The sequence below is a fragment of the Monomorium pharaonis genome, chromosome 10, assembly GCF_013373865.1.
Source record: "Monomorium pharaonis isolate MP-MQ-018 chromosome 10, ASM1337386v2, whole genome shotgun sequence".
Lineage (NCBI taxonomy): Eukaryota > Metazoa > Arthropoda > Insecta > Hymenoptera > Formicidae > Monomorium > Monomorium pharaonis.
In genome coordinates this window covers 20,042,757-20,067,820 of record NC_050476.1, presented here as the reverse complement: position 1 = coordinate 20,067,820, position 25,064 = coordinate 20,042,757, and the positions used below count along the sequence as shown (strand labels likewise).

At 35.6% G+C, this 25,064-nt stretch overlaps 1 long non-coding RNA gene across 1 annotated transcript in view; it reads left to right on the top strand.

Annotated features, from left to right (window-relative positions):
* The window catches only part of LOC114255353, a 57,114-nt gene that overhangs the window by 19,992 nt on the left and 12,058 nt on the right, over positions 1 to 25,064 (top strand). The window lies entirely within an intron of this gene.

The window sequence follows — 25,064 nt, the reverse complement described above, 5'->3', positions numbered from 1 at the left end:
AACCCTCTCTCGGGATTCGCGACGCTTTAAAGGAAGGTAAACCGCAGACTGTGATTTCACGCGCGGATTCATCAACTCCCGCACGGCCACACGCGGCCGACTTTTCTCTCGATCTCTCTTTCGAAGGCTGTATACATATACTCCGTAAGAACAGCGTCGAGGGTGCATTGAGATATTAATTATGATTAACAACAAATTATTGATTCTTGTTTTGTACTACGAATATTTCTTCCTCTCCCCTCTTCTCCACGTTTTATATAATGGTACCATTTTTTTTAATTTTATGTTAACAATGTATGATTCTTTAATCTAAATAACCATACGTTGCTTGTAAATATAGTTTTTTAGTTTACAAAATGTGTCATTATAATACTAATATCTTAAGATACAATTCGTGTGTATCTGTGTAACTTGACTTGAGGAAATGAATCTTGTGATGCAATCGTTGAAAAACGTTAACATAAAAGCATCACGAAGCTATCTAAGCTACGGAGATAATTTAAAATTTCCCAAAAATTTCAAAACAATATCTTAACACGTATCTCGCACGTGATGCAAGGAAATGGACTACATAACTGTTCGTGATAATATTCACGTGAAATAATTTTAAAGTTATCGCAAACAGTCCGTATAGCCCCCGTTAAGTCATTATTGAAGCATTTCTGGAAATTCTCTGATTATCTTCGTGTGTAAGATACCGTAATGCTTTCATGCTTTTCTTGTTAGCATATTTGACAGGCCGATACCCTCGTAAATACGTATTATACGAGTCAGAGATCAGCGTATACATTGAGCGTGACATCGGGCCGCATCGATCAACGTTTTACGGAGTTTCGAGGCATCGCGCGTCCACCTCGTTTACATTCTAGCAAAAAAAACCGTTTAACGCTTTTGTAATCGAGATAATTGTGCCGCGGCGTCCTTTCATTTTACCGTGGCACAACGGCCGCGTACCGCCCGTCGCGCTACTTTTATTCGACGCTGCGGCATTAAGCGTAGCATTGTGCAGCGTAAAGCTGTAGCTAATGAGTGCCCGCAGCGCTAATTAATGAACGGAGTAAACGACACAAGCCATGCCGCGTCACTACCTGTCTCGCAGTTATGCAATGTAAAAAGATGTGCGCAATTAGTTATAAAAAATTACAGATGGCCAATGAAATTTACAACTGAGGTGATTATGACTCGCTGAGAAAATCTGATCGAAAACATCAAAAAGCTACGCTGAGAAAGAAAGTCGGAATATTAGCAAGTAAATGTTACTTGTAATGTTTTCTTCGATATTTATTATTTATAAAAAATTTGATTGTGATGGCAGAATATAGATTTCTGTAAAGTATATTAATTTTCATTATTAATCAATTTATCTCCTGGGAACAAAATTTTATTTTGCTCTATGTAAATAAAAATTTTCAAGTATCTTTTTCTCAATGCAATAGTTAATATTAAAAAATAGTATATTCTTTCAACAAACAATATCACTAAAAAATTATTACAGCAATTTACACTTGATAATTTGTCGGATTTCTAAATTTTTCAAATTTTTATGTAGAAACACGAAGAAGGTAAAAAAAAACACGTGAGTTAAAACCAAGACCTGTCTTCACACTGTACTTTGTAGCCTCTCTTTCATTTTGTAATATTAGTCTGCGTCAGCGGAAATGGAAACAAGCAAATTTCGCAAAATGCTACGAGAAAGGAAAAGAGCATTTTCCTTTTACGGTTGGAAATTACTGTTAACTGTCTTACTACTGATCATGCGAGTTATGGCTTCCATTTCCTGTACTATGTATTGAAATTGGCCGAAGCTTACTTGTCGCCGTTTACCAATGCAGATTGAAACTTGCGCGTTCGGCAACGACAGCGCGACCGACAGCGATGACAAAATTATGCGCTGAATGTTGCTACTGCAATTACGAGCACGAAAGAGCGATCTTTTCTATGCTTTACAGCGTGGTTACCTAATGCGTCACATGCACCTTTGACTTTAAATGTTACTGCCCTGAAAGAGAAATAGTATTGCGATATGGTCATCGTGTAACTTACACCCGTTGAATAGACCAAACGATACCGTCAATATAAAAAAATCTCGATGGGAGATAAAGGTACATCCACACCCGTCGTGATTGACTTGACAAAGTAAGAACATGACAGGCTGCTAATTATTTTTGTAGCTACAAAACTTATAAAAAATATTTCTCGTTATTGTTACTGTCGTTATAGTACTTCAATGTAAATGTGAAAATTATCGTATTTTTTTAATAGTAACCCATAATAATTATATTACTTTTATTGTAAAAAACGCATACATAAATTATTTCGCGCATAAAACGGCGCATAATGTTTCTTATCACTTTGCACGGCCGCGAGATGGCCGGGACAATTTTTATTACGATGTTCTTATTTTTATTATCTGGTTTCGAGATATTAGTTGGATTCTACGACCGTGTTTATACCAAAATCATATCGCGGGATTAGACTAATCGGATGAGCGCCATCGCGCTTTTCGGGATATGGGCAAAGAATTATTTAAGTCCGAGGACATTTACGACGAACGTAAAATCTTGCTGCCTCGCACTACCGCGTGCGAGCGCCGCACGCATCGTTCTCTGTCTTTCCCTCTTGGAAAGAAGCAGTAATATGAAATGGAATAAGCATTTCGTTGTGTATCCAGCTTAAGATACCATTTCTGTTGCAACATAGCTCTTCGAGATATGTTGACTGGTCGGTAGGCCATAGGATCGAAACCATAGGATCATTTTGCAATAGTTTTTATGCACTTCGACCACCCCGATTACTATTGCAAAATCTTCAAAGATTAAAATTTGTAAATTGCATATATGTAATCTTACGAACTGTATTTACAATTTTTTTCTCACACTTTATAATTACAATTTCTTATATGTAATCATATAATTTCTAATTTATTTTATAATTTTTTTATATATAATAAATGTTTTCATGACATTGAAAAAATATGTTTAAGAATTTGATGTTACACGTGCCTATAAAATTTTATTTTTTTTTAACGCAAGATATAAGAATTGTTAAGAATACACTAATAAAAAAATTTATTAGATTAAAATAAATACCTTTTCAAATAGTACCAAGCAGAAGTTTTTAAAAAATAAATAATATTTATAATCAGTCTACGTCTAAATAATTCGGTTATCTTTCTGAGAAAATTAATCTTTTCAATTTTCTTCTTTTCTGCAATTTATAACGAATACTATCATAATTTGTCATTAGTCGAAATTGTGCAAAAACTATCCATTACGTGGTACGTCGCATCAGAAGACGATAAATCTCTGTTCGCGCCGCTGCATAAATATAATTTATGCAGTTGCACATGTCGCGCACCGAGTTGATTGATTTCATTTATTTCCTGATGCCGGTTGCAACGTTCCGAAATTAGAAATTCCCTCGTGTCAGGTCGAGGCACGCGCGATTGAAATTTATTACGCGCATTACGGCGAATGAGAATTAGAAATCAGAGCGGCGAGTTGTTGACTGATGATTTGACGAGTGCGTGCAATGTGTGTAAACGTAAAGCAATAGATTTTTAGCGAAACAAACAAGAATGTTTCCGGGGCATAAGAAATAATTTGTACCGAAACAAATGACAGAAAATAATAATGGCACATCAATTTCGTGTACATTTTCGACGTATTTAAACTAATACATCTTACACATAACTTGTAAAAAATTATGGATACAAAATAAAAAAAATAGTTTCGATAATAAAGACTTTATTATGCAGATACTAATATAGATAGATTAAATTTTAAAAACCTGAGAAAAAAAAAGCAAAGCATATTTCAATTTGAACTAAACTTTTAACTGAACCGTCTACGCAAAGTTGCGAGACAATTAAGTAATTAACGTCAAAAATTAACAAAGTCACGACCTTCCATCCCATCAATCCCACCAAGGCAATACTAACGTCGAATCCGTATTTGCAAACATGATTTTCATGTAGCATTCACGTCCAAATATTCGTGAATGAATACTCAATCGAGTCACGTGTACCCGCAAATATTTGCAAATTAACATATTTATAACTTGTTTCGACGCTTTCTTTCGTAGGCTGTAAAAGCGTCTCGTTGCATACGTAAATCTGAAGCGCCGTGCAATACAGTTGCTTCATTCACTCACCATTCTGTTATAAAAGCGTCATTCACTCTCGAGCTACACCCCGCAAAGCGCAAACACCTCGTTGCTTCTCCACTTTCACGAAGGATATGCTTATTTAGTATCCTGTTTCATGTCTGCGAGCTATTTGCTCGGGACTGATCGATTTATTCTGCGTTTGCTCAATCAGTATCCGAACCGTGTTTAACTTGCTAATTATATGGCGTTGAACTGCAATCACGAAACTCATCATTTAAAGCAAACACTTTTTCTCGTTGTGTGGACCTAATTCAATGCCTTTTACTGTTTCAAACTTCATTGCGTTCCAATTCACCGTTTAATTTTATTCTAGATACTAAGCTACCTCACTTTTTTTTTCAATCCGTAATTTCTAGTATGCTTCGAAATCGCGTCGTAAAGTCGGAGGTCTCGATGAAACTTCCGTATTAAGAATCAGAATTTCAACTCGACATGCCTCGAGGCAAAAGGACACCAGTCATACGGGATTCAGTACAACTGTTCTTCTGTTTTTTTTTTTATTTTTATATAAGAGAAGTATTAAAAAACGCCCATGTCATCGCTCTCTCCACACATTCTTCTGCCATTTTTTACATCCTTGACAAACTTCTGGGTATTCTATCGAAACCATTCGATGATCATTACGCCACTTACATTCATCAATATTTAATAAAATAGACTTCATTTTAATCGCTATAAACATCTCTCGCATCTATTCATTATTAAGAAATTTAGGATCTTTATGTCTGCACCTTGCTATCCATCGATACTTTTTAATGTAAATATTTTCTAAATAATACAAAAAAGAAAGAATAAATTATTAAATTAACGAGATACGTAATGTATGATAAGTTTTTTTAAAAGAAGGAAACGTCGATTTATCATAAATTCGATAATTCGGAAAGGATACAGCTAGTTTATCGGAAATATTCCATATTAAATATGCATGTACCTGTTTTATTAAAAATGCATAAAGGAAGATAAAAAGATATAGTTGGTAAACAGTCGTGCTTCATTCAGACGATCATAATAAATTTGACAGTGGAATATATGCTACTTGACAACTATATTATGCTTAGATAATGATCACACATCACCGGCGACAAAGCATAAAAAATTACACAAAAAATCATACGTATTTATAAAGTAACAAAAAAATAATCTAAATCCCGACAACACTTGTTTCTATCTTCATCTTTCAAAATTTCAAATGGGCAATCAGTATTTTTTATACATCTTTCTCGTGGTTTTATTTTAATCAAGATACAGATGTAAAGATCTGAATCTCCATGCGATCAACGAAGAATAAATTTAAAAAGATTGAACATGAAATAAGTTTTCTTTTCTCTTGTCGCAGCTCTGTTAAGCAATGCTCGATGCACGGCTCGCGGCATTTGCAGATACAAGTTAAGAGAGCGAAGTCACGAATAAGTTCAATAAAGATAAATAAATGGAAAGACGTTCGAGCTAATGAATATGTATATGTAACGGGCGGTTTCAGGCAAAAGCTAGAAGGCGTGGCGCGATACGTTATAAGCACGACGTGTTCATTAATTTTGTGACAATTCACTCGCGCGTCTTTTATTTGGCTTGCGACGAGTGAAACCAAGTTTTAGGAATTTCACGCCGTACGAGATATCCTTGCTACAAAATGAAAATATGCATTCTATACGGGAATACATGACATTTGCCCACCTTGTCGATGCGTAATTACCGTGTCTGTGCGTGAGAGAATAAAATGTCCGATGATTGAGACTAAAACAGGTATAACCAGCGAATAATTTTGTATTTTTGTGTGCACTATTAAAAGTTTTCTATGTGTTCTTGTAATAAATTATACACAAAACAATGATTAAACAAAAATTGATTAGTAAATTTATTGAAATGCAAGATAAAATTATATCATAATGCTTTACAGAAAAAAAATTTATCTAATAAATTAACAACGTATAAGATTCATTTTATCTCTCTTAATATATGCCTTATATAATTTAATTCTCATAATAATCATATGGAATTATTTAGTCTTTTGCTATTGTACGTATAGTTGTAATAAATAAACGCAGTTCTTCAACTTAAGATTTTTTTGTAATCTTCACAATCTGGTCGATTTACTTCCGTGCGATTTGAAGCATTTGAAGAATGCAAACTTTGACAAGGTATCGTGACTAAAATAGATTTAGCTATTAAATCTTGTTTTTTTTTCTTTTTCTATACACACTCCTGTCGTTTGCAGCCTATGTGCACAGTAATTATCTATCATTTGCACTGGAATAACACCCCTTCAGACTTACAATTAACGAAAGTCAATGTTCCCTGCATTAATTGACGTTGCTGAAGGCGATGGAGGCCGGGGAATTCTATTTATGTTTCCTTCATTTTAAAGAATTTTACATTTTAATCATATGTTGCACTATCTTATCTATATTTCAAGAACATGTTACGTTGGATACGTTATGATGCGTTTCGATAACTTTCTGTAAATATCCGAGAAACAACATGTTTACTTCGATGAGAACTGGATTCGTTACCGTAAAATGCTTTATATTACAAAAATTATATTTTTATTATTTATATATGTATATTACTAAGCATGTCCTTTGGATCCTTGCAAAGATCATGCAAAAATTACAGAAGGCAATCTTTACTTTCTTTGTCTTCCTTTCTCATAACTTCGGAATTGTTCTTCCTTCTTTAACGGCAACTGTCTTCCGTTTTTTAAAAAATGATTTTCAGGTGCTTTATGCTCGACCTATATCTTCTCTATCTATAATTTTTATTAATTTTATTCGTCGACCGTGTTTTGATGGCAATCAAATAAATAACAATTTGACGATTGAACAATTTGTGTCATAAAATTACGTTACAATTTAATTTTTGAGAAACAATCTGATAAACAATCATAGACAATAACGTTACGTAATAAATATTTATCTCTATGTCATCGAAAACTACTGATTATATTTTATAGATCAGTGACTTTACCATCAGTTATCCATTTATCACGTTATCAAAATAAGAATTAACATCTTACGTTTACTTTAGAGATGTCACCATTGGGTAATAAAACCTCATATAATTTGCAAAATTTAAGACGCGGTATATTATTATCATAATCAGATTTATCGCCTTTTAAATAAGAAGTGTTAAGCCATCAGCTGTAGGTAATCCCTGAAAGACGAAGGTGTAATCTCGTTACACGAGACATTCCGTAAGAATGCACTTGAGCTTGCTCCTCTCACGGAGCACGAAAACTTTGTCTTCCATATTATCACTCTCCACATAAAGCGAAAACAGTATTATACTCTTATAATTAAAAAATAATTAGTCAATTTATTATTTTTTTTTTAGTAACTAATGGTATCATTAATATTTTCCTGTATATGTAGATCTTCGCGTATTGTAACAATTTGGATTTTAAAGACATCTGAAATATCATTTGTGCCAATATCAGAATACATAGTTGTATTAACAAAAAAAATTGTTGCCATTATTTAATTGTAAAATAGAAAAAAAACATGATATCACACAACTACAGAATATTTTGCCCTACTATTTGCAAATCACAAATCTTAGTTTTAAAATGCTAAAATGTAATCGCGGAGGTTACGATCATATTATAAATAAAAGATTTTCCGTCTTTGCGTAGACAGCATGGTCCGTATTCTGAGCTCGCATTTATCGCTAAATGTACCTTTAAATCAGCCTAAGATAACATCTTATTGGCCGATTGGCGCATTTAGACGTGCATTTAGCGATAAATGCGAGTTCAGAATACGGACCGATAAGTTTTAGTACCAATTTACTAATTAAACGTTATTATAAACATAATAATAATAAACGTTCTTCATGGATCAGTCGTTTGACGGTAATATAATTCTTGATAGTTACCTGCATTCTTTTATTTGTCACATCAAGATAATATTAAATAAAACAAAAATATGACTGCACGATAAAGGATGCGACATTACATCCGATTATCTGGTAAACATGGCTGAATAATTACAAAGAAGGAACATTAAGTGTAACGGAACGCTCTCGTAGAGATCGAAGCCGAGATTCCCCGTTAAAGAGCGCGGCAACAGGCGTCCCACCTTTTTGACAGAGAGAACCCATCGAGAGACTCGGCTCGAGACGCTAAAACCCTCGTGCCGCGCCGATTCGCGAAAGACGCGCCGGTGTCATCTCATTTCCATAATCAGATTAGCCGCGCCCGCCGAGAGCTGAAATGCGTCGTTGTGGGCCGCGCGTAACCCACGGCGAAATAATCTCGTTACCGTTTCTCGTGAGGCTGTAACACGGGCGCTGTCACCCACGATCTCCCTCCGCCCCCCCCCCTGCCCCCTAATTTTTCGCACGCTTATTGTCGGAGCACGTGCATTGCTATGTACCATCTGGCCAACTGGACGACGTCGCCAGCAATTAAGCTTAATGATATTCTGGTAACGTCGCGCGTGTTACATTACGTCGATCCTCCTCCGGTGCCCTCGTACTCGCGAGCATCTCGTCGTCAGCCGCCCGTTGGCCATTGACCGACCTTCGCAGTTGAACTGTGTCGTTGCGCGAAGACACGCGCGGCTCCTTTCGCTCGGGCGAGCCTTCCTCGTATCTCCGGTCTTAAAGGCGAATTTACGCGGCGAGATTTTGACGGATTGGCACGAATTGCTATCGCTAACGTCGATCTTCGAAAGACTCTGTCACAAGGACGCGATTTATGATGCACGGAAATTGTTTGATTGTGATTCAGCTTTACAAAAAGCGGATATCATCAATTTCTTCGATTCTGTCTTGCGTCAAATTGTTATTTATTTAATTAATTGTAGATTAGGTTTTATATAAAATCATATTTTTTACTTTTATAAAAATGTAATACCGAGCAGCATTAAAATTGGCCAATAATTAATACTTATTTTATGTATTAAAATCGCTGCTGTTAGTACTTTTAATATTCAAAATAAGTAATAATTAACTGGACAATTGAACATTGCCCAGTATTACATTTTTATAAGAGCAATTCGTTTTTAAACGTATCAATTTTACATTTAACTATTAGTAATCGGTGGTCGGCAAAAAGCGAACCGCGCAAATTCGCTTTAAGCGCGTCACGTTTTAAACACGCGTCCCATCGGATGACGAGCGCGCGCTTAATCTAGGAAGATTAATACCCGCGAGAAGAATGCGACTTTCCTACGCTCGTTTCGCGCTCACCCAGTTGTTAAAGGCGATCATCGCGGACGCAGCTCATAACTCATGACAGGCGCAAGAAGACGAAGGGCAAAGGGTTGATCTACCGGTATGCAGGGGTTGCATGTTGATGGCACGTTGCGATTAAATGCGTACAGAAGCGAGTTGCATTTTACGACGTCATGATATTCCCTATCAAATACAGTTTACTTTTTTTTTAATTTTAGAATTTTTATAACAGTAAATTCTTTAAAGAATTGAAGAATAATCGAACTATTTTTATGTGTAATTGCAAAAACACATAAAATTTAAATATAAAAAATTTGACTGTTTTTGAGCTAGTTTTTATTAAAAAGAAGAGAGGTAAATTAACATTCAAAAGAAACATGAAATGGAATAATAATTACATTGTCATCATCAATCATTATTATGCTGAAATGTATCTCAATTTCTGTTACTTGTAATACAGCCAAATGTAAATTAATAATTAGATTCAGTTGATAAGTTAAAAGGAAACATGTGTTTGAATATTTTTGGAAACAATTTCTAATTATCAATATTTCTAGCAAAACATTTTCTCGTAAAAAAAAATTCTGTTTTTTTTTCTCCATTCCAAGTATATTTTTATTTCATTATATATTTTACTTTTTTTCATTATTCTCAACAGATAAAATATATGACGTCAATGCTACAAAAAAAAAAAAAAAAAAAAAAAAAATTGCGTGAAAAAGATAACTACAAAAGAATTCACACGTTTAGGACCTAATTACCTATGTACAGAAATGATATACAACTAATGGATATCTATAATTACCGATATTTAGCGTAAGTGTTTTGAAATGTTCCTGATGAGGTGCACCTTTAGCGAGCAGCTTTTAAAGCGAGTAAAATTCTGCGGATACAACGGGCTGTTACCTTGCAGATAAAATTCTTCGGCTTCAGGTACGCATAAACGGGCAATAAATGCTTGCGGAAAAGCGAGAGACGCAAGATGTATGGCCAATAAAATTAGTCCACGTACGCCCTCAGAGAGGAAAACTATCTCGAAGATCGCGAGTTTTTTCTTCGCTCATTCATCAACCAGTTGTCGCGGCAATGTGCCGTAATAAAAGCAGCAGATAATAATCAAGTGCACAAATTGCGTCAGACTTTTTCCTCAATTGTTAACATATTGTTAATTGTAAAGCGAATTTTGTCTTAGTTCTTACACATTTTTAGAAAATGTGTCACATACGCACAAATAATGTAAATACTTTACATTTTGTTAAAAAATAATGAAAATATTTTATTAAAAATTGGCAACTATAAACACTATCAGAACTATTGTCACTTTTACTATCATTCTCAACGGAGTTTAAAAAATAAAAAACGCACGTCTTTTGCTAATAATGTATTTAAAACGAAATTTATGTACGTCAGTTTTTTTTTCAGAATATTATCCTTCATATAATTAAAATAATTTTTGCGAAAACAGATTTCTTTACATTGGAATTGGTTTATTAGAATTTTTTTAGTGTATCTTCACAACAAAGAAAAAAGAGAGAGAGAGAGATTTACAGAAAATAAAAATTTTTCTTTTAATGATTGAGTGAATAATCTAAATGCTAAGAGAGCATAATCACCGTATATCCGTGTCTAGTAAGACAGGCATTATATTCATGATAGCGAGATTGCACGGCAACGATTGCGATACGGTCCGCGCGAACATTGTCGGTGTCTCTTAACGGCCCTCATAAAAACTCGATCATCGGTCGGCGATACGGATGAGTACTTCATAGACGAACCACCTGCTAGAACTTGGTGAGCAAAAGAAGCAAAAGAGGAGCCATTATCGAGCGCGCGTATAAGCGTTAGAAGTACGACCTGCGTGAACGATTAATGATCATCATCTTAGTGACGTTCGCACGTGACAGATAGCCGCCACTTGACTATCTTGTCCATCACCGAGGTGCAATTAATGGCCGACGGAATACGCTCTGTATGCAATCGGTGTACGATCGTCGCAGAAGAAATTGCAGAAATATGTGCATCATGAAATTAATACGATGATCTCTACATAGATCAATGCTATTCTGCCCGCTTCCGAGTCTCGGGTGTATAATGTTTCCACGCAAAAATAACAGTCTTATACAAACTGCTCTTGACTTCAATGCAGAACATTGTGTATATGCTTGTACAGGTTTGTTTTCTTCTTATAAAAAGCATTATAGGTTTTTTAAAGCAACTGGACATTTTTTACTGATAATAGGAATTTTAAAAAATGAAAGAACTGTGCAGTAGAATTAATACAATACTTTGTATACATATAATAGATTAATGCTGTTTTGCATATTTTTAAATCTCGGAATATAATGCTTTTATGCAAAAATGGCAGTCTTACATAATTTGCTATTATTCAATAATTAAATATTTCAATTTACCGAAGGTTACAGACCGGACAGAACTATTCTTCTTTCTCAAAAGTCAATGTTCTAAAAACCATTTGTAAAGCCATTCAGATCAAAAGTGTTAAACTCAAGTGTCATTAAAAATAGACAATAGACAAAAATAAATATTATATCTAAAACAAAGTAAAGTTTTTTTTCTAAATCTAGAAGTCTAGGCTATTTTATATCGGCATAAGTATTCTTAACTCTTCAATAGAGATGAACAAAGCACGATAAAAATATTGATAGGAAAAATATTGGTGACTATTTACATCTCTGTTATTCGAGGCGTGACTAAAATATTCAAGGGGAAAGTAACGATAACTAAATCTATTTACTACTCGTATAGAATTTGGCCTACGTGCAATCCGAATAAAATACGATGGCGATGGTTTGTTCGCCGTTGAGACACGCGAAGAGAAAGCCATCATGATAATTACTACATAATTAGCTACGTTTTAATAAGAAAGGGAAAATGTGCGCGCGTTTATAGTATTCATATTTTAGATGGAAACTTAGACTGAATTCGTTCATTCTGAAAAAAGGCAATATAAAATTATATTAACGTACCATCAACGCTACACGCAACCGTGATATGTCTCATAAATCTACGCTAAAGACATTTATATTTCCCAGAAACGATCGTATAATCAAAGCTTAACTATGAAGTAATAACAAGTTAAATATTCGATCGATAAATGTTAAACACAGAGATAAGATTGCCTATTCGGTCTGCAGTAAATTTTTGTGCTGAATATAATTTCTGTGAGTTTAATATTTCTAACTCATATAAACTACGCTTCTACGTCGACACTTTTGTCAGTCTTGAAACACACATTGAGAAAAATTTCTAAAGAATAACGATCGGATTATCTTATCAAATAGTTACAAACGGATATTTAGATAGGACAAAAATTCGACCACATTGAAAATGAAATAATCAGAATCAAAAATAAATGGAAATTAAATATCTGTTCATTTGATCGGACAGTTTTTACAGTTATTAGCTAGATATTCGAAAGCATCTATCTAAAGATTCCCCTTTTCCGAAAAATTTTTCACAATAATTGATAATTAACAGTTTTTCTGTTTAATCATCTTACACAAATTTTTTCGCCAGACAATTTAAAACTGATTTTGCAAGAAAAAATTTTAATTTGCAGATTTACAGATTGGCAGACTTTTAAATATTGGTAAACTATAAAAAGTAGCAATAAAAAATCTCTTAAAAGTGATAAATATATTTGCCTTTATATAATTTTTTATTAACAACTGTGTAAACTCTTTTTTTTTTTCAAACTGTTTATTGATCTTCACTTTTCTAGAGATTGTTTCTATTTAAAATACGTTAAATGTGTTTATTATCAGATAATAAGCATACCTGAGAAAATGATTGTGCTTTAATAACAATTAGCATTAAAAACCGTCATCATTACCTTCGTCAGACCATTATTCTACTGCAATTACAATATTCTGACCAACTTACGTTGTAATGCCGATTCCCTCGAAAAATCGAAAAGTATCTGTTATTAGGCGTAATGTCTTCCTGCGCCGTCGATCCTCACAATCGAACAATTGTTTCCGTATAATAGTCGTTTCCGACTCACGCTTGGTATCACTTCTGGAACTACCACTGACGGTCGAGTCGACCGAGTGCATTGTTCTCCTTGTCCCTACGACAAGTGCATCGGACTTGACGATTCGAAGGAGTTACGTAAGTTGTCGAGACGTCGGTCGGGAGCTGTGATTTCGCGATTTCCGCAGCCTCAAGTCCTCGTGTTTAATTAACAACTAATGAGCAAGTATTTACGAGGGGCCATTAAGTCGCCGAGGAACAGAGACGGAGAACACGCTTTCAATTCAGCCTCCCGTAAAATCTCCCAGCGAGAGATAGAGATGCATATTTATAACTGCGCGTGTATACGTTATCGCGCAACAGTTGCTTTATTCTTAATCCAGTTACATTAATTAATAAAGCAAAGAATTTCACTATTCTCGTTTTGCACCGCTAAGTGCCCGCCTGACAGCTAAATAACATTAATTTTATGCAAAGCGTTTCGTAATATAAATTTGTCGTTTTTATTAATCAGTACTTCAAGTTGCATAAGGCAAATTTGATTTTTATTTTGCACGAATTCTGTGTGATTTTTCTTGTATAATTTGCTATAAAAATTAAATGCTAAGACTGCCTATTAAAGAGAATTAATCTTCTTCAGTAACGATTTTCAATTAATCGTATTTCAATTAATCATACTTCAATTGATCACAGCATGTGACTGACAATCGGCCAGATTTTAAACAGTCGCGTTTTACTCGATCGATCTTGCCTTACCACATCTAGAGTACGTGGCAACATACGCATTGAGGTAGACTTTTAATAGCGACGCGGACATATACGAGCGCGCCGAAAATAGAGCTACGTAGAGCAATTTTACGAGATAACCTGCGGTGAAAGAGCAGAGACATTAAATTTGATACGTGGCCTTCCAAAAACAGAATCCTTCCTTAAATCATTGAGAATTCATAAATGCCCTTTATCTTGATTTGGATTATCTTAACTGGATTGACCGGATCATATTTTGATTACATTGGCTTATCTATGCCAGTAAGAATAATCTTTACGTGCTCTTGCACACTTTCAATTAAGAGTCGGAGGTGCGACATTGAGTATATTCGTAGTTCATAAAATCGCTTATTAGATCCCCGCTATCTCGGCATCGGAATGACCGTGAAATCTGTCGCCGCGGTACTTCCTTTTACTCCTAATTGTGCGACCAAACTCGTTGAAGGTTGGATCGTGATGTGCCATAAATAAACCCGATAGTTCCCATTAAAATGAAGATATCGTCCTCCGATCGTGGGCTAAAAAAATCCGGATAACTAAAAGTCGTGTTTCGTTGCCGTGCGTATGAATACCGTACGAGGGAGGGGACGAGGGGGAACCGGTATTATATATAGGTATTGCACAGATATTTATACACCTGCAGGACTCGTCTATGCACACACGTATGCATTCAACGTATGCGCGTTTATTTACCACGCTTTACCAGGAGCGATCCACGCGAATCCGCTTCTACGCGCGGTGGCGAAGCGCAAAAGCAATCAGATAAGCATCTACGTGAATTCCGTGCGGCGCTGGACGCTCAAGTGCATCTGTATGTCGGCGCGTTTGCACGCGCCTGCTCTCAGTTAATATCCCATTTGTCGGTCAATCTCCTATCGATTGGATCTACTGCGCGGAGATTGGAATCCAAAGTACACACTTACTCTCACTTTAAAGTTAGTTTCTACCTTGACGCGAACACTGGTTACTGCTTGATGATTCTTTTAACGGGAGTTTAGTTTCTTCAAGAGTAGAAAAAGAGAGAGAGAGAGAGAGTATTATTTTCTTACCCAGGCTGGTGTCTCATACTGGCAAAAAGTACTGGATACTGGCGCAGTACCAATCCAGTACCGAAAAACGGATGTCACATTTCGGTAATTTTTTTAAGAAGCAGTACGAATAAGTGCAGCAATTAATTTTTTAACTTTTTAACAAAATTTAATAAATATCTTAAAAATAAGAGATATAATTAATCTAAAACTTTCCTATTTTCGTAATTTATATTAATAATCTTCTCTTTTCTTAAAACCTTGATTTCCTAAAAACAATGCCGAATACAAACAGATAAACCTATACATCTTCTTGTATTTTGCGCAGGTAGTTAAGAGATTATGACATTTAATCGAAATTATTGCTCTTCAAGGAAATTGTAGTAATAAAATCTTATATGCTACGTATACTGAATTATGGATACTGGCCTGCTTTATATTATGTCATCAGTACCAATCGCAACTCATTAATTCTTTATTAATCGTGATTTTTCTACTTTTCTCCAAACGGTAAGTAGTATTTAGTATTTTGCAGCTGTCGATCATTACGCAATGCACTCTGCAATGCCTTTCTGGATAGCAGGCAACCGCTTGGTAAACGATTTAATCATCTTCATTATCCGCTTTTATGTCGGTTATATATACGATAGTACGTCATATATTATGAAATAGATACCTAGAACTATTTTTTTCCTTTCTTATTACGGAATTTATGATACCGGTGATATTACACCATCATTCCTTTAATTTTTTAAATTCCGATTTCTTCAGTTATTGCTTTCACTTTTTTTTTTATCATCGCTACCGACATCAGTATTATTATCATCGCTTATTAATCATTATGTATTATAATATTTCAATATAATAGTCGATCTCATGTACTAATTGCTATTACTTTATTTTATTTAATCTATATAAGAAGTATTGTTGTATTGCTGAAAATACTTGTCGGTTTTTTAATTCTTAATAATACATTTTCTCTGCAAAATTTTTTTTTATTAACTACATATATGGAGGTTATCAGCTATACGTGATTTGTAAATCGTACGTTATAAATATAGTATTATAAACGTGCTATCGTGGCGGGCTGTGCGTCCTATTAGTAAACTAATTCACTATAGTTTAGTAAAAGTGGATCGTGACATTACTTCAGCTCCCGAGTAGTATCAATAAATTTCCTCTATCGAGGTATCGGATTTACATCCGCGGGCGGACACAACATATCCAAGAACCCATCGACATCTCGGATTTCGTCGGCAGATCCGCGTCGGCGCGGCGACGCGCCACTTCCGGCGCCCGAAACGGAGGCGATACACGAAGATCCGAATTCTACGAATCCCCCGTTTTTCTAGCTGTTTTTTTTTTGTTCATTTTTCCCTCTCCTACTAGTACATCGTCACCGATCTCGGTCGTGACGGCGACTATCTCGGATTGCGGTGTCGGATTTTACGCATCGCTAACGGTGCCGACAGCTCGCCGGACCTCAGCCGCCGCTCCCGCCTGGAAGCGACGTGTGCGCCGTGACCTCAGATAACCGACGGAAGAGGCGACCGAGAAAAATCATGTGACGGCGAGAAAAGTTGCGAGGCACACGAGGTTGCTGCGGGATAAAGGGAGGCAAAAAGAGAAAGAAAGAGAGAGAGAGAGAGAAACTGCTTGGCTGCTCCTGACTATACTCGACGACGGACATTGTTGCGCAGGGGGAAAGCCAGGAACTCCCCCGGCTACCATGTCTTCTGTGGCCGCGGTATGCGACGTCTGCACGATAAACGCCCGCGGACAAAAAGACGGGGGAAAAAAAAAACGCTTCTTCTCTCGCTAATAACTTCGACGTCGGCGCGAGTTGCGGAATGTGTGTGCATTGTTATCTAACGGCGTGGCCTGAGGTGTGCCTAAAAAATGATACGATAATGATAACAATGAAGATTTTCGACTGAAGAATACCGAACACGATGAGTCTCCCGTTAATGTTCTTGCCTTCACTCTAAAACGAAATATGAGAGATATGCTCCGCCTATCCAAGATAACAAAAAAATATTTTACACAAATTCTCGAAAGATTCTTGGCATCTGAATCTTCTTAAAATACCTAAAGAGAATTTCTATATCCGAAATTAATTGAATCTTGTAATTACAGTAGAATTATTGAATATCTTCCTTGACAATGTATTGTCTTTAAAGATACACTGACTACATTAATTTCAAGCCAAACTGCACTGTTTCTTTATAAATCCTCTTTAACTTATGTTATTAAATTGCGAGATTCATCGTGCCTACAGAAATTGAGATGAAATCGAAAGTTACATACGGTATGGGGGTGGACGTGTCACTGCGGTGAAGAGGGGGGGGGGGAGCGTTACATTATTACTTCGTCCTCTAAAAATTTAATAAAAACGATACAAAATGGCAGGAGTTATGTATGAAGAAGCCACTGAACCGGATTTCAGTGCCTCGCCGAAGCATTACCCCGGCGGGGTCCACGTTAACCACGGGGGTCCGCATTAACACCATCTCCCGTGCTCACGATTGCGATATTGAAGATCTTTCTCGCTCGGAGGCTACTTGTATACGAGGTGTCTCGGATATTGCGCATTTTCTCATGAGAGGGGCCATAATGAAGTGCAGTGCCTTCTAAATAGTCTCCAAACAAGTAGAAAAACAACAGAATAAATTGGGTTGATTACATTAAAAGCACAATACTCTTGAAACGTCACGCGGAATAATTTAACATCGTTAACAGATAATTAAGGGTATAAATTTCGTAAATAATTATTGCATATCTGGCACGATGAAGTGGAAACAGAACATTTTTCTTCCGAGATAAACAAAAACATCAAGTTCCTTGACTTAAAATACCTATGTTGTCGAAGGAAAAGTCCGCAACACTCGCGGGACACCTTGTACATAGTTACAACTAACGTGGAAGGAATATAGTGGTAAAAATATGCTATTCGCTTCCGGGTGGTTAAGAATGCTCTAGGTGGGTGAGCGCACAGATGATTGAGTTTGTCCGCGAGTATCTCGATTGTGATAATTACTACGTGCCAGCAAATGGGTATTATGGCAGTAACGAACATCGATTGTCATGACGAATCTAATCGCTTACGGGCTGCGATTTAAAAGGTAATTAGAACACGATAATTCAAATATCCCTCTTTCCTTCGAAGTGAAAAACTTGTGCAGTTATTCAAGTGGTTTGTTATAAGAGTTAAAGTTAATTTACATATATAGAATAAAATAGAACTCTTACGAGAGTAACTTTTTATTTTTATTAGACCGGCAAATCACTTTAATAATTGCGCACAAGCTAAGTTTTAATTCTTTTAGAGTGACGTTTTACTCTTCGAGATTTAGAGAGCATATTCATCAGCAGCGTAAGCTTGTAATAAAAATATATAAAGGTGTGCAGTTGAAAATAAAAGAACGCTTGATTTCCCTCCCAATCACCTCCAATTACTGTCTAAAATAATTCCCGATCCCATTAGCGCGAGAGATGCCAGTCAAATACCTCGAAAACCCCGGTAATTTAATGTTACCGGTCCTCTAATTTCATAAGACAGGATTCAGCAGCCGGCCCGCGTTAAACGTAACCCCGTTAACTGCCCCGCATTCAGGCCGCTGAATTGTTACGTTAATAACCCCACGCTGCCGCAAGACCGCGGCAGTGCAATGAACAAAGAGTATCTCGGTCTTCCCGGCCTCGCGTGCGCCACCCAAGTGCGGTTTCTTCTTCCGAGCGTGCGAGCGAGCGCGAGTGCCATGCCGCCGCGCGAGCCAACGCCGAAGAGAACGAATAAACGGCGTCGAATTCTTTGAGAGACGTGACGGGACACGCAAAGCTTCTCACCGCGCCTCTCTCTTACACCTCTCTCTCTCACCCGGCCGACCTATCGAAATTATTCCCTTTCGGCCTGGTGAGAGACGCGCGCGCGCGAAAAAAGAAAGAAAAATGAAGCGTATCCGCAGCGCGTTCGCCATCGACGTGGACGCCGAGAGAGGCGATGCGATCATACCTGGGCGGGTACGTAACATACGCGGAGGCGGCAACGCAGTCCATGAGCGATTTACACGCGGCCATCATCACACCTCAACGGAATAAATTTACACATTACAATGAGTCGCGGTTCAATAGGCCCGACCGAGTTTCGGCGCGGAAAGTTTGGTGAATGAACGAACGGGAGGTCCGTATTCTGCACGAAGGATAATCCGCGAAAGAGAAAGCCGCTCTTTCGCTTGTCGCATGCCATTCGATAAAATAAATGTACAAAAGTTCTTAGTGTACTATTAGTACATTGCATTTTTAATTTTTAGGAGAACATTGCATAACATCCTCCAAGAAGATTAATCTTATCTCCCTAAATTTCTTAGAGTGAAGATATTGCCATAAAAATTTATTCTATTAGAGTAAATTTTAACTCTAAATCACTCGAAAAATTATAGTAGCAATATTTTCACTCTAAGAGATTTAGAGAAATTGTTACTAAGAAAAGATTTGTTTAATCGTTTAAGGGAGGAAGAACCTTATTATTTCAGTATTATTTTAGCAGAATTGCTATCTGTACTCTTAGGATGGATTGTCGATGTCTTGACATGTCTCGGAAGTCGAGTATACGATCGAAAATGTGCTAAGAGGCTTATTCCGTAAAATAATCTATCAAACACGGCATCGACATTAAGTATCGCGACAGGCTTGCACATTTTATACACGGGCTGTATATTGAATCAATGTCAACGGCGTTCGAACGGCGAAGATCCATTATGGATATCTAGATTTACGAAATGTCCATTATTTCGTTCTTGTCAGAAAATGTACATAAAGTATTTTGTTTCAAATACAATTCTGTCATCGTGAGCAATTAAATTACAAATGCACATCATCACATTTTTTAAAAATAATAATAATATTCCCAAGACTGTTATTCATACTTTACATGTTGTAAATGAAAATAAAACAAACAATTTATAATATTTATATATTTTTGTATTTATATAATTATATTTATAAATTAAATTATACCAATTAATAATTATAAATTTTATTATTCTTAATTGCTGATTTTTCTTTCAGTCTTAAATTCATTGTTCATTTAATTATTTAATTAAGCTATTCTCAGTATCATTTGTGAGGAATTCTTCTGATGATATCAATCTGCGATTTTCATGCGGGTTTCCTTCTTTGGTAAAAACATATTCGAGAGATTAAAGCAGGTAGAAGATAACGCCGCGACTTTCATCGAGGGTAGATCTTACACAAGATAGTAGTTTTGCATTTTAATATCATCTTCAGTGGCGAAGCATGCGGACTAATGTCGAGACTTTACGATCCTATCATAACATGGGGAGCACAGCATTCCCTCCCCTGCCAAAACATATAACTTTCACTTACGTCCGTATATGCTCCCCCCCCCCCCTCCATTTCCATGGTTTTTCACATTCTGTCTTATTTAGACATTTATCTTAACTCAAGAACAAAAATATGATTTTAATACAAATAATACAGATTGCCATTCAAATTCTAAGGCAAATTCAATTTCTGTGTATAAAAAGTCGAAAATAAGCGTAAAGATTTTTCATAACATTTTAAAAAATACAAAAAGTTAGTAATTTATTAATACAAAATGTACGATCAAAATACAATTTTAAAAATTAATTAAAGTGCAATTGATATTAAAATGATATTTAAAAAGTAAAGAATGATTACATAATTGCAGATTTAAAAGTACTTTTTGTTAATAGCATTAGAAATGCTATTAACTAACGGTTATTTAAGAACATTTTTCTTAGCATAAACCTATCTAACAATATACCTTACTCATCTGATTCAATTTAATATATACACTTAGTAAATTAACTAAATCCTAAGTTTAATACATGTCTTATGTTTAAATTGTTTAAATTCTCAATGTTTTAATTAAATTAACGACACACTAAGTAACAGCAATAGTGACAGGCATAATTAAAAAATTGAATGTAATTCGATATTATATACGATTTTAACAGTGTATTATTAAATATAACGAATAATATTAATATAAAAAATTGTTCCGCAATATCTTTAAATTTATAGTTTTATATATATTGAAGAGGTATGTCGTATTGTTTTTATACATTATATAACAGAAAATAAAAAAAGACGGCGCGCACGCAAATGATAGCTGTAAAGAATGTGTAAATAATTGGAATACGATTCCAACACGAGATCTTCGATGAATCGAGTAGCCGTGATTCAGGTCGCCCTTAATTAGATCCTTCCTTGCGCGTATCGCTCAGTTCTATCTAAAATTAATTCAAAAGCGTGCAAAAGAAAGAAGTGCAGGAAATTCATACTGCATTCCGACAGATAAGAAGTAGTTTGTATCTTGAGGAATACCATAGAAACATCACATGATAAAATTGACGCGAATATCTTAGAATGCGCTTACTCTTTAACGTCATTTCCATTTTAGCCATGAAAAAGCGATTGGCTTGTGCATTAAATGTTGTCAATTTATGTTCATCGCGAAACTTAATCTACTCTTTGCAAGAGAGATTTATTGCAATTTCTTAATAATAATAATTCGCGATCCCATTGTGATACATTTCGGTATAACAGCATTACATTTAGATAAATCTCTCTTAAAGTCACATCTAGAATTGACAGAAATTGACTTTTCCTTCTAATGCGAGTTTCTTAATTGATATCTCTTCAAATGCTATGATTTATCGTATACACATGCCAATTATCTTATTGTCGCCCATTAATTCTCTCCCCGTGATTCTGAATCACTTGTTGCGAGAGAAAGTGTCATCGACGATCATCCGCTTCGCTCGTATTATTTGCGCTTTTTGCTTTCGCGCGTTGATGGGATAAGGGACACCCGCGATGAATTCGCCGAACGCATTAAGGCGCGTACAGGCCGGTCAAAGAATTAACGATACCGTTTATATGTTAATTCATTTTAGAGGTATAATTGAACAATTGCTCGAGCACTCGTAAATTATTTAAAAGCACATTAATCACCTACAAATTAATTTGTCTATATCTAAACAAATAGGCTTCTTGTTTTCGCACAAAAGCATATTGTTTAACTATTCTTTCTCTATAAGAAAAATAAAATATCGTGAATTAAATGACAAGTATTTAAATTTATTTACAAAAGCTCCTTCGAGATACTTTAAAAACAATTTTGTTCTAAAAGAAAACCAATAGATGAAAGGAGGCGAACATGAGACACCCTGTACACATAGAATCTTTAGTTAGCGGTAATTAGGATTAACCGACACCACTGACCCTAAGAACATCATGATGATGAAACCGACTGCGTTTCATGAGACTACAGTGTCGTCGTCTCCTCTTGGCCGGATATTTTACACTCTGTATAACGCAGTTTTCATTAGGGTTTTAACGTACATATGAATTTAATGGGATCAACTCGTTCCATTCTTCTTAGTCTCTTCTCAAAAAGTAAGAGTGTCGAGGATTATCTCGCAATTTTCCGTGTTTTGTTTGATATAAAAAGAAAATGAAACAAAATTATAAAATTTCTCGATAGATTGCAGAATTCGTTATAATAATTAGAACAATGATTCATTGGAATTACGAAAATTAAAGTATATGATTAAAAATCACTAATACGAGTTTAAAAGTTTGTTGACAAGTGTAGTAAATTTTTTTCATTATGTGTCGCGACTACAAAAAAGTAGGAGATGATTGTACCAAATTGCTGTAAAGTTTTTTCTCACGTAATAACATTAAGCCAGAATTTAAACAAATTGAGAAAGAGAAAGAGAAATTTTTTAAAAAATTACATTAAAAAAATGTGTTATTTTAAATAAAACTAAAATTTAAAATAACAAATGTAAAATTTTCACTTTGATTATACATATATATACTTTATTAAGCACATACTGATTTATAATTATTGTTATATTACCCAATTATTTTATGTAATAAAAAATATGATTTCTCCATTCTTATGTCATTTATTTTGTAATCTATTAATTTATACGATAAATAATTTACTTATGCTGTGATAGTAAACATTGATGTTATATAACGCCGGTGTGCTTTAATTAAATAAAATATGAAAACCCGTTCTTTCCTTTTTTGTGCTGGATATTTTTGTACTTGCAAAATCTCACGCGGTTTAGTGCGTAATTTAACAACATGTAGCAGGATAATTTTCAAGGTGCGCACGTACTTGATTTCAATAATCGCTGATCGAACGGCGATAAAGTCTCGTACAAGTAAATGATCAATGAAAATTATTAAAGTGCTGACGGACACGATTAACTTGATTTACTTAATCTGCATAAACGAGCTAGTTTACGATAATCAAAATTTTCATACTTTATCAAAAAACCTTCTATTCGTATCATTTTTAGATCAAAGTTATAATTAACTAGAATCTATACTCATTGCCAATTCATGATTACAAAGTAAGATTTTTAAGCGGAAAAAAATCGAAAGAAAAACTGCACTTTCTGCAAAATCGTTACCCTTTAATAAATATACCAACGAAAGGATAAATGGATTAAATACTGCACGCAGTGCGAAATGATAAATCAACGTTAACAGCTCGAAGAGCCAAGCATGGCGAGCGTACAAACAAGGTGGGTGGTTAGTAACATGCAAATCGCCGCGGATGCATGCTACATGATCTCAGACGCACTTGACTTTAATAATCGTCGATCGGGCTACGATAAATCGTCGATTGATCCACGCGAAAGAGAAAGAGAGACAGAGAGAGAAATCGGCCGAGAAACTCGCTCTCGCTCTCCTCCGCGCGCCGGTGTCCAATCAGCGCGAGTTGAACCTAATTTAGAAACTGCGACGTACAACGTTCACGGCCTGGGGCAACGCAAATTCGGCGGGGTCCGAGTTCGAGCGGGCCGGGTGTACCTAGAAATTACGAGTGTGTATCTCCGACTGCATCTACCTGCATTGCCTCGCCCTCCAATTTAACGGCGCATCAATTTGTCATTTAACCCCTTGGCTGCCAAACCCTGCCTCCGCGAAGTGTGCGCCCATCTCACTTATTTAATATCTTAACCCATCCGCGCATGAATTATCTCGAAACCTTATTGATCGTTGCACTTTCCAGATAATACTTGCACGTTAACACAGCGCTGTCTTCTCGAGATTGTAAAAATATGGCGACGCGTCAGCAGATGTCATCATTACGAAAAACATTTTCGTCTTTCTAGGGAAAGGATGCCGCACCTTTGCCACATGAAAGCACTTTTCACGTCAAGACTTATAACTGAGAAATTAAGAAGAATATTTTTAAGTTCCTTACATTATAATAAGATGCAACTTTTTTCTTTCTAATGCAATTTCTTTATAATTTTCGCATTATTGTTTTTTGAAGGAACTTCGAAATCGTAATTGGTAATGTTGAAAACTAAAAAAACAAAAAAGATAAAAAGATTTAAACAATAAAATATATCGGCATTGAATTGATATGTAATTAATATAGTCAACCGAAAAAGTTGATACAAAATTATATGACAAATTAATATTACTAATATAAATAATCAGTAATACAGTGTGAAGAAGAGAATGCCCTGTCAAATATTGATTGAGTTATAAGCTGTTTAACCACCAATCTAGTATGACAACCAGCTTTATTCGGGGCAGCAATTTTGCTGCGTGAAATGTATCCGTTGCAATATTATCAATATTAAAAGATCACTCGAAAAGCTACTCGGCGTGCGAGTCTCGCTAGATAAATTTTCCTAACGCGAAGTCTGATCTATATAAATAAATTGTAAGTTACAACGGTTGTAACCCGTCGTTAAAGACGGCCTAAATCCGGCGAGGGACAAGCCGAAAAAAAAAAACGTAAGCCGATCGATTATGAGGTGTCTTCTGTAGTCGGCGCTTTGTTAGGGGAGGCGTTTCTTTAATGATACATTAGCGTCGTGTTTTGACACGAAAAAGCGGTAACTGGCTGAG